We start from the raw sequence: 16,497 nt of genomic DNA on the forward strand, positions 1-16,497 counted from the left end.
TTTTCTAAACATGATATTTTTCAAATAAAACATACATGAACATTTTAAATTTGTTTTAAATTAACAACACCAGGTTTCACACCCATATAACAAGAGAGGCTTCACCATTGCATCAAAATATATAATTGATATTGTATAGACATATTATAATATGGCTTTTCCGTAAGACAAAATACTTGCTTTAGTGGCCCGTTGACAAAGATTTGTAATACATACTTTATATAACATTTTGTTAAGACAAACGTTTACCAAGATATTTATGTTCATCAACATATTGTAGGTGGATGTTATTAAGGACTATATCTTTTCTCTTATCAATTTTATTACCACCAAATACAATTTTGTTTCGTACATTAATAGATAACTTCCTAGTTTTACAATAATCTTCAAAATTGGTTATTGCTTTTTTTATATTAATACTTGATGTGGCTGTTTAGACAGTGTCACGCGCATACAATAGAACAAAAAGTGTTATTGAGAGGTCTAGCACGGAGTCGATTGTGTCAGAATAAATTGATAATCTTGGACAATCTTTAGATATTAAGAAGCTTTTTAAATCATTTAGAAATAGAGAAAATAAATATCGTGATAAAGTCTCTCCTTGACGGACACCGATAGGCATGGGAAGAATTCTGAATGCACAGAGACAATGTCTAAGTTTCACACTTGAGTTGACATGGACACAGCATGTTGAGCAGAGTTGCCCTTAAAGTGGGGACACGGGTGGCTCTGTGGTTTTGGAACCGCAATTTGCTATAAAAAGTTGTGTCGCTGTGTTGTCCTCTGCTCTTTGGTTCGAATCCCAGATCCATCCTGAATATGATTCTTTGAATCGTGGTTTTATCTGGTTAAGCTGCATCACATCAGGGTTTCCTCCCACTTGAAGCTGACACACAATGACATAACGGAAATCATAGCGGAGTTAAACCCAACTTACTCACTCACTCGAGGAAGGAATACAGCCCCGATTCAGCTTTAATCCCCGTAACACGGGAGTGGTGATTTTGATTTTTACCCTTTCTCTTTTCGCGAACACCTGGTGTCATCACTGATATTCAGTGATCCATTCATATAATTACCACCACTATTTAGCCTTTTACAACCAATGGAGTCTATTTCAGAGATAGGCGTTTTATGTTCGTACAAGGTGTACCGTTGGAAAAAAAAGAGTTCTTGTGTCAGACCGTATTCTTGTATCCGATCAATCAATCAATCAATCAATCAATCAATTCGGTAATAAGGACTCAAGCCCACGTAAAGATATATGCAATTTAGTTTCACATCAAGTGCTGCATGAATAATATTTACAGGTAGGCAGAACGAAGACAGATAGCATCGTTAACATAATTGGCTAAGTTCTCAAGACAGTTTACATCAGAAGCGTTTAACATTCTAACTAGTATATCTTTACGATTATTACCAGTAGTAAAGTCTAAATAAGGGAAATATTTTGAGCGAATATTTTGAGCGAATATAGGACAAACAAGAATGAAATAAATTTCATTTTCAACTGTCCTTAACTTGCACAGTGGACAAAACCAGAATGTCTTATCGAAGCCATCCCTCCTTCCTGTGTTATGCGTAATTCCCAGTTCTCCAATACGTAAAAGGGTAAGCATACGTCGCTTTTCTTTTGATAATACATTTAATAGATACGGTTCAAGTGATAATGATGTCTTAAATAATGAATACAAGTCTAATTTCGAGCACCCAGACACTTCAGAATACCATGTTTGAACACGACAGTCCTTAACCCTTCGTATAAACTCACTTATAAAATATTCAGAATCACCAGCATCTTGAAATTCCCACGCATGTCCGAATCTATGAGAATTTAACATATTTCTAATAGCAGAAACCCGCGTAGTTCTACCAACGGCATCAAACCTAACTAACATATTGTTAACCTATTTACATAACTGTCACATGTTTCAACATTTAAATAACTGTCCCCTTTGTATTTCTAATCACAAGTGTACGAGACATACACGAAGACAAGTGATGCATGTCTCGTGACATCATATCATGACTTGTCCATTTTATTTAAACTTACCTTGTTCAATGTTGATTGGTAACAAGCTATTCCACAATACCAGACCCCCTCGTGTATCCTATATATTTAAAGCAAGTAATTATGCAGGTTGATAATAAAGCTCGTCAAGACAAAGAAGGGAATAATTCTAGGTATGAATTTTAAAAAATCTTTTAGTTATAATGTCGTTTATCATATCTGGATAACATAATTTAACATATTATGGGTAGGTTTCTCGGCAGGATAAAGCCAACTAAACGGATAAAAATGATATTAATAAACAAACATGGCGTCGCCCTCGTCATTCGGCGATCGAGTCAGAATTAACCATCGGGAATCTGGATAAACTACAGGGATAATTGCTATCATTATCAAAAGAACAATCTAATATACTGAAAATCAGTGTCTAACTGTGACGTAGCTAAGGCATCTTATAAGTTTTGGCAACTTTGGAGATATAAATTTCGAAACAATTTTGCGAGGGCACGAGGCTTAGCCAAGCGGGATCAGTAGCCATATCTGTGCTTGTAGACCTCTGCGGCTTGAAACCTTCTCCACAAATTAAAATAGTTGGATTTGACCGAAAAATGTTTGAATTGGTACCTTGCTTCGTTTTGTCGCTGTGTGTACATCTAACTACACTTCTTAACCTTATGACAGGACAGACCGACCGTCAACAACGTCTGACCATGGCCGTGACGTCTCATAGACTAGGGTTTCAAGGGCAGTTACTCTAGCGGACAGACAGAAGGATTGCAGCGAAAGGCAAATAAAAACAATTGTTGTTTTGCGTATTTGTTGTTTCGCCACTGTATTAGAAACAGATTTCAGCTGGAACTATATTGGCTACTGTCACTGTCCGACTGACACATCACTTACCCTGTGACGTAATAAATATTAATGCGCGCATTCCAGGAAAACTCGCAATGTTTCGGTAATATTTGTGAGAGAGGGAAAGCGATTTTGAAGCACAGAATTAAAGAATGACATTATATGATAAAGAGGTTATCACGCTTGTGTGTTTGGGGATGGTAGAAATCCTGTATTAGGAATAAACACTATGTATTTAGCGAGCCTTGGCGAATGTTTATTCCTAATGCAGGATATTTACCATCCCCAAACACACTCGCGTGATAACCTCTATAGATGCAATAAACCAATCTGATTAACGTGGTATTTCGAGCCAATATGCAAATGCGGTCACCTGGCAGGATCTATCTATGGGAGGCGTACTTGTTTAAAAACTATTGCATAAGGCTCTTTGAATGATCAGAGGGGTTTCCGACGTGTGGGTGCGTATGCTAACAAACATGCCTGTACATCATTTGGAACACTGTCATAACCGGGGCGGTTCACACTTTGTGTGCGTTCTTATGTTACAGTATTGAATAGCGAATAGCAATATGTCTTGTCGATTATTTTAAGAATGACATTGTATGATAAAGATATTATTACCCTCGTGTGTTTCCGTATTATAAATATGCTATGTAAGGAATAAGAACTGTATATTATTTTATAAGAATATATTATAGTATAAGAATTTGTATTCCTAATATATGATGTTTACGGTACGGAAACACATTCGAATAATAATCTCTATATACCATCGGATCTACATTGATGCATGCATATCCGGCTTGTATCAACGGTAACATTGTTGTTTACTGGTAACATGTTGATACCGTTTGGATGTTTGTTGTTTAACGCCGCACTCAGCAATATTTCAGCTATATGACGGCGGTATGTAAATAATCGACTCTGAACCAGACAATCCAGTGATTGACATCATGAGCATCGACCCACTCAATTGGGATACGATGACATGCATTAACCAAGTCAGCGAACCTGACCACCCGATCCCGGTAGTTGCCTCTTACGACAAGCATGGGTTACTGAAGACATATTCTACCCCGGATCTTCACGGGAATTGTTCATATCATTTGACTGGACAGTTGTATACTTATCATACAATTTAATGATGACATTCCATATTTAAACAGAAACATAAGAGGGCCTTATTCAGTGTAGTAAACGTGGATGACAGTAACATATATCAGCGTTATGGAATACAGTAAGTGAAACACGTGTCACCGTGAACATCTATTAACATCAGGCGATGTTCAAGGTCTTCATTTTGTGTTTACGTGTCATTATCATTGGAACCTCGATTCATTAAATACAAGTATGCAAATGTTGTCATCTGGGAGGAACTACTGCATCAGATAAGCTGTCTATATTATGTGACCAGCTGTCTATATCATGTGACAACTGTTTATATTGTGTGACCAGCTGTTTGTATTGTGTGACCAGCTGTCTATATTATGTGACAAGCTGTTTATATTATGTGACCAGCTGTCTATATCATGTGACAACTGTTTATATTGTGTGACCAGCTGTTTATAGTGATCAACTGTTGACAAAATGTGATCATCTGTCTATATCATGTGATCATCTTTCTTCACCTTGTGATTAGCTGTCTACACCACGTGATCAGCTGTCTACACCTTGTGATCAGCTGTTTACATCTTGTGATGAGCTGTCTACACCATGTGATTAGCTGTCTACATCTAATGACTAGCTGTCTACATCATGTGATCAGCTGTCTACACTATGTGATCAGCTGTCTACACCATGTGATCAGCTAATATATAATAATATAGTGGTAATAATGTTTGACAACATCACACAATCGGACATAAAAAGGCGAAGACCTATTAACATGGCTATACCATAAAGTACAACACGTTTGGTCTAGAAAGATGGCCTTGTGAATATCAATGGGCACTACCTATTAACACCATGTGATCAGCTGTCTACACTATGTGATCAGCTGTCTACACTATGTGATCAGTTGCCTCTAATCTGTGATCAGCTGTCCACATTACGTGACCCGATATTTAATTATTGTGATCAGCTGTCTACATTATGCGATCAACTGTCTACACCATGTGAACAGCTGTCTTAATCATGTGATCAGCTGTCTACGCCATATGATTAGCTGTCTACATCTAATGACTAGCTGTCTACACCATGTGATCAGCTGTCCACACCATGTGATCAGATGTCTACATCATGTGATCAGCTGTCTACACCATGTGATCAGCTGTCCACACCATGTGATCAGCTGTCTACATCATGTGATCAGCTGTCTACACCATGTGATCAGCTGTCTACACCTTGTGATCAGCTGTCTACACTATGTGATCAGCTGTCTACACCATGTGATCAGCTGTCTACCTCATGTGATCAGCTGTCTACACCATGTGATCAGCTGTCCACACCATGTGATCAGCTGTCTACATCATGTGATCAGCTGTCTACAACATGTGATCAGCTGTCTACACTATGTGATCAGCTGTCTACACCATGTGATCAGCTGTCTACACCTTGTGATCAGCTGTCTACACTATGTGATCAGCTGTCTACACCTTGTGATCAGCTGTCCACACCATGTAATCAGCTGTCTACACTATGTGATCAGCTGTCTACATCATGTGATCAGCTGTCTTCACCATGTGATCAGCTGTCTACACCATGTGATCAGCTGTCCACACCATGTGATCAGCTGTCTACACTATGTTATCAGCTATCTACACCATGTGATCAGCTGTCTACATCATGTGATCAGCTGTCTACACTATGTGATCAGCTGTCTACATCATGTGATCAGCTGTCTACACCATGTGATCAGCTGTCTACATCATGTGATCAGTTGCCTCTAATCTGTGATCAGCTGTCCACATTACGTGACCCGATATTTAATTATTGTGATCAGCTGTCTACATTATGCGATCAACTGTCTACACTATGTGGTCATCTATCTAATTGTTGTGATCAACTGTCTTCCATCTGTCTACACCATATGATCAGCTGTCTACACCATGTGCATATGTAACTAAATCTTCCATCATCTAAGATCTACCTATGTAAGGTTAATGAGACCTCAAGGATCCCTCCAGCCTCCAGCACGTACGTCGAGACGCTCCATCCCCCACGTCTACTGTAACGTTACAGCAGTCACCCCACCCTCGCATACCAACGCCACTGTTGCAAGACGACCAGTTACAAAAGAAGCGACACAGTTATCTAAAACGTTTACAATTCCGGCGATCGCCCCAATTAAACTTGTCAAGACCAATATCATCTCAGGTTGTCCCCTTCCCTCTCAGTTCGGCTGGACGATGAACGTCCCCGAGGACGACAATCAAGATGGATGCTCACATTCATCAGGTCTCTCCACCTGACTTTTAGACTTTGTCCTCGGGACAAAACGTGTCCTTAGTCTACCTCAATTAAATATCGAAATGAACTGCTTTCTGTAGCAACAATCCGAATAGCCCTTTGTCCAAACTTATAAATTCGACAGGTTTTGACAACAAAGTATTGTGTTTAAGAACTCCTTTCAAGCCATGTTTGTGAGAATAAATGGTAAAGACCAATAATTGGTAATAATGTTTGACAACATCACACAATCGGACATAAAAAGGCGAAGACCTATTAACATGGCTATACCATAAAGTACAACACGTTTGGTCTAGAAAGATGGCCTTGTGAATATCAATGGGCACTACATGTACTATATTCACCATTACCAGGAAGGATGAAGAATTGACAAATAGCTCAGTTCAGTGTAGTGGACGTTGACACTGGTCAATGGGAAATCAGGAAAGTGACCATCCATTCTCCTCTACATGGATTGAATGTTTAAGGATAGTCCATCTGCCACAAAGGATGAAAGTGGGCGTGGTCATGCCCTCTGCCCAGGTAATCATATTCTAAGTATATGCGGCGCAGACTAATCTGTGATGACCGTGACAAAATTTAGATACATATTGCGTCAAGGTAGGTACGTTTACTGTTTAATGTTTAACCATTTGTGTCGATAACAAAATGTTTTAGGATCAATTATTACACTTGACGTTTTATATTTTAGATTTATACTTGACGATTTAGTTTTCGTGATGTGTGGTACTTAGTTAAAGTCTTTCTGTCTGTCTGTGTTTATTTGTGTGTGTGCGTGTGTGTGTGTGTGCGTGCGTGCGTGCGCGCGCGCGTGTGTGTGTGCGCGTGTGTGCGTGTGTGTGTGTGTGTGTGTGTGTGTGAGATCCAATCTCCGACGTAGCACCTTCAAGCGACCTCTCGTTCAATATTCCTGATTATTGTTAGAGAAAACATTTCCTTGGTCACTGGGAGGTGATTTCTTTCAACAACATATTTTTTTCAGAACATGTCCAGCTACCAATCCCTATTTTATGGATAAAAACTTTAATCAAAATTATTTTCCAGCAACTTCTAAAATTATTTTTCATTATTATTAGATTAGGGAGAGTGTGTTGAGTTGGAGGTTAGCACGTATTGGCAAGGGCGAGATGTGTGTGAGACGTAGCGTACACTGTCTGACCATTCAATGTTTAGCGTTTTGAAACATGAATGTATCATAATTAGTCCGAGCTCAATAATATACGTTATGAACAATATGTTAAGTCTTCCTGTGACGTCACTGAACACCTGTCTTAGAGTTGTATTGTGCAGTAATAATCACACTTCATAAACTCATATAAGGTATCATGTTTTCTCTCTGAGGTTTTGGGTGTCTAAACTACCCGCAAAATGCCATGGACAGATAAAGAGATATCATTTGCTGCCAAACGCATGATGGGGACGCTGAGACGCGTCAAACTATCAGCATACTTATGAATACGTATGAAGTTATCAGTTTTGTCCATCCTGGAATGAGAGTAGTATTATATTCCCTTAATGAGACATGCAATCAGCCAGGGAGACATGTCGAAATGTTTACCTTGTTTGTACTGCTTTGAACTTTCGGCATACAACTGAAGTACTATACAATATCATTGAAAATACAAAAATAACGTTTCACGTGAATTATAGTTGAAACGATTTCAAGAGAATGTGTAAGACAACCTTCTGTAAGATACATGTTATTACTGACAAAGAAAGCGCCATGGTATTGTTGATGAAGAAAGATACATGGTATTGTTGATGAAGAAAGATACATGGTATTGTTGATGAAGAAAGATACATGGTATTGCTGATGAAGAATGATACATGGTATTCCCGATAAAGGTAGAGACATGGTATTGATGATAAAGATAGAGACATGATATTGTTGATAAAGGTAGAGACATGATATTGTTGATAAAGATAGAGACATGATATAGCTGATAAAGACAGAGACATGATATTGCTGATAAAGATAAAGGCATGATATTGCTGATGAAGACAGAGACATGGTATTACTGATGAAGGTAGAGACATGGTATTGATGATAAAGAAAGAGACATGGTATTGCTGATAAAGATAAAGGCATGACATTGCTGATAGAGACATGATATTGATGATAAAGATAGAGACATGATATTATTGATGAAGGTAGAGACATGGTATTGCTGATAAAGATAGAGACATGATATTGTTGATTAAGATTTAGACATGATATAGCTGATAAAGAAAGAGACATGGTATTGCTGATAAAGATAAAGGCATGACATTGCTGATAAAGGTAGAAACATGATATTGTTGATAAAGATAGAGACATGGTATTGTTGATAAGATAGAGACATGGTATTGCTGATAAGATAAAGGCATGATAGAGCCGATGAAGATAGAGACATGGTATTGCTGATGAAGATAGAGACATGATATTGTTGATTAAGATTTAGACATGATATAGCTGATAAAGAAAGAGACATGGTATTGCTGATAAAGATAAAGGCATGACATTGCTGATAGAGACATGATATTGATGATAAAGATAGAGACATGATATAGCTGATGAAGACAGAGACATAGGATTGCTGATAAAGAAAGATAAATGGTATTACTGATGAAGAATAATGCATGGTATTACTGATAAAGGTAGAAACATGATATTGTTGATAAAGATAGAGACATGGTATTACTGATAAGATAAAGGCATGATATAGCTGATGAAGATAGAGACATGATACAGCCGATGAAGATAGATACATGGTATTGCTGATAAAGATAAAGGCATGATATAGCTGATGAAGATAGAGACATGATATAGCTGATGAAGATAGAGACATGATATAGCCGATGAAGACAGAGACATGGTATTGCTGATAAAGAAAGATACATGTTATTGCTGATAAAGATAAAGGCATGACATTTCTGATAAAGGTAGAAACATGATATTGTTGATAAAGATAGAGACATGGTATTGCTGATAAAGATAAAGGCATGATAGAGCCGATGAAGATAGAGACATGGTATTGCTGATGAATATAGAGACATGATATAGCTGATGAAAATAGAGACATGATATAGCCGATGAAGATAGAGACATGGTATAGCTGATAAAGAAAGAGACATGGTATTGCTGATGAAGATAGAGACATGATATAGCTGATGAAGATAGAGACATGGTATTGCTGATAAAGATAAAGGCATGACATTGCTGATAGAGACATGATATTGATGATAAAGATAGAGACATGATATAGCCGATGAAGACAGAGACATGGTATTGCTGATAAAGAATGAGATATGGTTTTGCTTACAAAGAAAGCCAGGGTCACAAAATATATTGTGATCTGTTTGACCACAGAATTATAATGCGTGTCGACGTATGTAGTATATGTTTGTGACATTAACATCTTCACGACTGTGTATGGCAAAATGTATCGTAGAATGGTGAGGGAAAGATCTGTCACTGTGTGTGTGGCATTAGACAGTCATACACAGACGGACATTTATTCCGCACAAAGCAGAGGTTCATGATAAAATATCTTAGTGAAAATAATATAACAGGCATATTAACATCTTGAGCACATGGATCATAAGCACAGTTGAGCACAGTTATGATTACATAATGACAATGCAACGTTGTAGTGCTGTCTGCTAACGACCTTGACCTAAGAAACTATAACTCGTATTTCGATCTCGTGGATGTTGCTCTTCTGAGATTCCACGGCCAAGTTTAGTTAAACTTGACCTTTGTTGTGCGGGGGAGGGAGGGGCGCTGCGTTGTCCACCCTCGCGGATATAGGGCCATTGAGGAAACGCTTAAACCTCTCGCACACGCCCGTGTAAGTGGTAAGGGAATATCAGATGGTCAGATGACACGGGAAACAAGCAATGCTTGTGTTTGGTTCGGTCAGGGCAAGTGTGCGCTGCAAGGTCAAGGGTTGGTCGTTACTGAAGTAATTTGGCCGTATTGTTATTTCGTAAAAACAACCGAAGCAAATCTGTCTCTGTGGTAATACATCATCTGAGCTGACATAGTGATATTAAACGTCTGTGTATATAATTAATAAATGTGCATATTTATAAGTGTCATCATAATGTTAACGTTTTAAAGTAAGTATACAAAATAATGTGTTTTATCAACTTTCTGTTTATGTTTCTACATCGATCATACTAAACGGGATACAGCAAAGTTTATTTTCTCATTCATAAATTGACCCGTGAAGATTCGGGTTAGAATAGGTCTTCAGCAATCCATGTTTATCGTAAGAGGCGACTAACGGGTGGTCAGACTCGCTGACTTGGTTGTTGCATGTCATCGTATCCTAATTGCAAAGGTCGATGCTCATGATTTCAATCACTAGATTGTCTGGTCCATTATTGAGATTGACTCGATTATTTACGGATAGCTGGAATGTTCCTGAGTGTGGCGTTAAAGATAAAACAGTCAATCATTTATAAATTATATTGCTGTATCCATACACACGTTTTGTGTGTCCGTGTCAAATAGACGTTAAGAATAATCACTGTTACTTCTTTGATTAAAGTAAATTTTGTGAATGAGACATACTTACCCTTTACGCGAACATCTGTTGTCATCACTGGTTTTCCGTGATCCCATATATTTTTCACAGTTATTTTGCTCTTTATGCCAGATGGAATCTGTTTCAGCAGATAATCCAGACTGGTTATTCTCCTGCATTGACGTATTATATTTACATTCCTTCCAACCAATACGGTTTTCATCAGTCAAAAATGTATGCTCAGCGTTATCGTTTTGTACTTTAAGGACAACGTGTACGTAACACCATGTAGCCAGGAATCTTAGGGCTGTGTGTTTAACTGTTTACTACAATCAATTCAAAATCAATTCAATCGATTTCTAATTGTGGTTTCAACCTTTAGGCTCTGTTCACTGGTTATATGTTAACTGTTATATGTTAACTGGTTATATGTTAACTGGTTATACGTTAACTGGTTATATGTTGACTGGTTATATGTTTACTTGTTATATGTCGACTGGTTATATGTTAACAGTTATATGTGAACTGGTTATAAGTTAACTGGTTATATGTTAACTGGTTATACGTTAACTGGTTATATGTTGACTGGTTATACGTTTACTTGTTATATGTCGACTGGTTATATGTTAACTGTTATATGTCAACTGGTTATATGTTAACTGGTTATACGGTAACTGGTTATATGTTGACTGGTTATACGTTAACTGGTTATATGTTGACTGGTTATATGTTAACTGTTATATATTACCTGGTCATACATTTACTGTCATATGTTAACTGTTATATTTTACCTGGTTATATGTTTACTGGTTATACGTTAACTGTTATATGTTAACTACTTTATGTTAACTGGTTATATGTTAACTGCTTTATATTAACTGGTTATATGTTAACTGGTTATACGTTAACTGGTTACATGTTAACTGGTTATATGTAAACTGCTTTATGTTAACTGGTTATATGTTAACTGGTTTTACGTTAACTGGTTATACGGTAATTGGTTATATATTGACTGGTTATATGTTAACTGGTATATGTTAACAGGTTATACTATACGTTAACTGGTTATATGTTAACTGGTACATGTTAACTGGTTATATGTTGACTGGTTATATGTTAACTGGTTATACGTTAACTGGTTATATTGACTGGTTATATGTTAACTGGTAAATGTTAACAGGTTATACTATACGTTAACTGGTTATATGTTAACTGTCTGCATGTTAACTGGTTATACGTTAATTGGTTATATGTTAACTGGTTATATGTTACCTGGCTCACGTGTTTCTATGTATTGATTGTAATCTTAAAAAGAACTATAACAACTTACGAAAACTGGAGATAATCATCACCGGTCATGAGTTTTTGTTGTTGAACATGTACTGAAACAAAATGGCAGGGATCATGAGTTTTTTGGGGTGTGGGTGGGGGAGTGGGGGGTGTGGGTGGTGGTTGTGGGGGTGTGGGGGGTGTGGGGGGTGGGGGTGGGGGGTGGGGATATTTTTATGAAAGTTTGTGCCTTGTCTTCACTATAAATACAACCCCAAATTTTCATTTTCCCTAACTTGTTTCTTGAGTATTTTATTCCGTCGAGGATGACAAGAGGCTTACAGACCAGGGTGCCGTTGTTCAAAACAACCTTAGCGCTACGCCTGTCATAAGTCTATGTTAAGGTGTGGGATCACCTTTGCGCTTAGATCGCTTTGTACAACGGCACCCACTTCTGGTTTTATTGATATCTGGAGTAATGACCTCCACAATAAACAAATGAATCTGAATCCGCAACCATTAAAACATACAAAATACCTTCGTCAGTTTGAAGTAGTACCCTCCTGTCCAACTTATACAAGTATGTCATTTTCTTAATCCATTCATATAATCCACCACTATTTTGCCTTTTACGCTCAATTCAATCAGTCTGAGTAGATATCGAATTGATTATTCTCTGACGTTGACATTTACAACGTTGTCACCAAATTCATACGACGCATTTACGACAGTGTCACACTGCATACCGGCATGCATGCGTCATACAGAGTGATATAATGTTAAAAAGGTATTTTCATCTTTTAAAAATTTAGTCTTACTTTTAAATAGCTGAAAATCAATAAACGCGTTGGAATTTAGATACGACAAACACCTAGGCCTGCCAGTTGAAGGATTATAAGATTTGGGGACGTGCACTCGTCTTATCAACATATAATCTGAGCAACACGAAACAATCCGGCTCTTTCTTAATCACAGTGTGCTATTGTATTGCTTCGGCAGATGAAACCCATCCAGACAGTGGATACCCGCTTATTCCACTAATTATCCACCCTTGTGACCCAACCGGAAACCCAAGATGAAGAACTCTGGATGATCTTAGAATCGTGTTTAGATCAGGTTTGTGGTCTAGAACATTGCGATAAGTGGGATTTGACTTTTATTATTCTCGTGGTTGTCTGAAGGTTAGAGATCGCCTATCTTATTCAGTTACGTTGCTTATCATAGGAAAACACACGGACACTTAAAATTGGTTACTCTTCTGTGTCCCCATATTAAACACACCGCCAAACTCTACATGCTTGGATCTAACAGGCTTTTGCCATATAAAGACTCTTTGTGTTGTGTTTTCATATCCCCTAGTCACGACAGATCACACATATGCGGTTAGATATGACGCAGGTTGGACATAAATCACGATGGCATCATTTCACATGGCTTATGGCATCTTCCTCGCATATTGTTTACCCGTTGTCATGGATATGCAGTGCGTGACAAGAAAAACTTCCCGATGGTGCAACTTCAACTTAACTGTAGCATAGATAATTAGGTGTGCTTCGCTACATTGAACCCCACCATTGTTGTATGACTATAGTTACCCCGACCACATCGGACTACCAGTCGCTAGTGATGAGCCATCATCAGTACTTCTCCTGACACACTAACTATCATCCACTGCACTTTAATCTCACACGATATACTATTAGTGACGAACTGCTACTACTACTACTACTACTACTACTACTACTACTACTACTACTACTACTACTACTACTACTACTTCTGTTACTACTACTACTACTACTTCTGTTACTACTACTACTACTACTTCTGTTACTACTACTACTACTACTACTACTACTACTACTACTACTACTACTACTACTACTACTACTGCTACTGCTACTACTATTATTACTACTGCTGCTGCTGCTGCTACTGCTACTGCTACTGCTACTACTACTACTGCTACTACTGCTACTACTACTACTACTACTACTGCTACTACTACTACTACTACTACTGTTGCTGCTACTGCTACTGCTATTATTACTACTGCTGCTGGTGCTACTACTGCTGCTGTTACTACTGTTGCGGCTGATACTGCTACGGCTACTGCTATTATTACTACTGCTGCTGGTGCTACTACTACTACTGCTGTTGCTACTGCTACTGTTGCTGCTACTACTACTGTTGCTGTTGCCACTACTACTACTACTACTACTACTGTTGCTGCTACTGCTACTGCTATTATTACTACTGCTGCTGGTGCTACTACTGCTGCTGTTACTACTGTTGCGGCTGATACTGCTACGGCTACTGCTATTATTACTACTGCTGCTGGTGCTACTACTACTACTACTACTACTACTGCTGTTGCTACTGCTACTGTTGCTGCTACTACTACTGTTGCTGTTGCCACTGCTACTACTACTACTATTATGCTGCTACTGCTGCTCCTACTGCTACTGCTGCTGTTACTACTACCACCACTCCTCTTCCATCTATGCTACATATGTTACCACTCTAAATACCCAACTACTACAACGACTACTACCACTACTACCTAACTTCTACTTCTGTTACTACTACTACTACTACTACTACTAATACTACAACTGGTATTACTACTACTACTACTACTACTGCTACTGCTACTACTATTATTACTACTACTACTACTGGTATTACTACTACTACTACTACTACTACTGCTACTGCTACTGCTACTACTACTATTATCACCACTACTGCTACTACTTTTAATACTGCTACTGCTATAACTTCAGAATGTCTTCCCAATCATCGCGAGTTTCCCATCTCTTGTCCTAACTCCCTGACATCTAGTGAGCTTACAGCAATCCCAAACACACTGACAACCTACATAGGATTCAGTCTGTAGAAAGAGCAGTGATATGAATTAGGAAGCGCATGTAGACTTACAGTCAAACATGACATCCCGTAAGTCAGAGTACAGCCTGCAGATGAAGAGTGAAGTACTAAGTTAAGCGGGTACACCGCCAAAACAACTGCATGGATTCCGCAATGCATATACAAGGCACGAAGTCAACGGCGTGTAGAATCCCGAGGACCGCTTGATTCGCCCATGCTCAAAGGGGCGGAGTGTATGGTCTTTGAAGGCCTAGATTGTGATCTGCCAAATGCACCGGTGTATAATAATTTAGTTAAATTAAGTCGTGTATTGCCAAGCTAAATGGCCACTGTGTACGCGGGACTACCGGGTGCTCCGTGTGTTGGGGTGAATTTCCGACAGAGGGTAGGTGTTTTATTGTCGTTTAATTTGCAGGCGTAGGCAGTAAACATGGCCAGTGTTACAATATTGACACTCGTGTTTATACCCTCAACACTTGCCCGGTCCTCGTGAAGCTGTTTTTTTAATACGGGTGAAACTACCCTTACGTCACTAGTGTTTTTATTACCTTTAAAGAGCAAAAGCATCTTTTGGAATACAGTTATATACATCGTACCATTAAGATTAAGGTTATGTGTGTTTGGATTGTGAGAGTGATAGCTTTATGTCAAAAACTGATATATCCAAAGTATCACTTTGGTGAAGGGCATGGCTGGTTCGGTCATCTAAGGTGTTTCCATTCGCTGTATAGAGTTATGTCCCTTTTATCGTTGAATCCGAATTTCCTGGTTCGAATCCCATATTCGTCCTGATTTTCATTCTTCGTTTGTCAGCACCATGTTAGGGTTTCACCAAGTGCTTGACGTCAGGGAATTGAATTACTTTGGGATTTCTTCCCACCCTAAACTGTCACACCGTGATATAACTGGAATACTATTCAAAGAAACGTTAAACCGAACTCACTCACCCCTGTAAAGAAAAGATTCGTGCAGATTTGAAGAGTGATGTCTTCATGTTCTAACGTTATACATCACTGCCAAGGAAACGTTTAGAGAAAATATTGCATGCTTCTTGTTTCATAATATTTCATAATTTCATTATTAATTTATATTAATTAGTACCCTGTATGTAAGTGTATTAATTTCATTGTGTCATATAAACTGACGTTATCCCTATAATACAGGATGCATCAGACGTTACCCAGCGGGAGATTTATTGTACATCGTTTAGCGATGCTTTAACACACATCCAGCAATAAATATCTCCTCATCGGCTAAACAAAGGCACCAGGTTACATAATTTAGTTTCAAATACTCTCCATTAAATTCATCTGTCACAGATTTCTTGCGAACACAATTTATGGGCGTGTCAATTTACAGAACTGCTCCCTTGGTAGCGACTGAGGGTATCTGCTCATAAAGACACCGTGGACAGGACCAAAAAGCAGACAGCTCTCACCCAATTAACCGTGGTCACCATATACCATACGGTCGATAAAAGGTTCAATATTTTTCTATCGTTGACTATCTGAACCGTATTTATTACAACAACACTAGCTAAATAGCCTGTAAACG

At 38.3% G+C, this 16,497-nt stretch overlaps 1 protein-coding gene across 3 annotated transcripts in view; it reads left to right on the forward strand.

The window, feature by feature from the left end:
• Positions 1–16,497, forward strand: part of LOC124112190 (sonic hedgehog protein A-like) — a 157,871-nt gene that overhangs the window by 9,819 nt on the left and 131,555 nt on the right. Inside the window, exon 1 of one of the 3 annotated variants that reach the window (XM_046472189.2) lies at positions 15,246–15,328. The exons of the other annotated variants lie outside the window; for them this stretch is intronic. The gene's annotated coding sequence lies outside the window, so the exon portion shown is untranslated. Of the gene's footprint in view, positions 1–15,245; positions 15,329–16,497 lie in introns of those variants that run through there. 3 annotated transcript variants of the gene reach the window in all.

The sequence above is a fragment of the Haliotis rufescens genome, unplaced genomic scaffold, assembly GCF_023055435.1.
Source record: "Haliotis rufescens isolate VD_foot unplaced genomic scaffold, xgHalRufe1.0.p SCAF_4, whole genome shotgun sequence".
Lineage (NCBI taxonomy): Eukaryota > Metazoa > Mollusca > Gastropoda > Lepetellida > Haliotidae > Haliotis > Haliotis rufescens.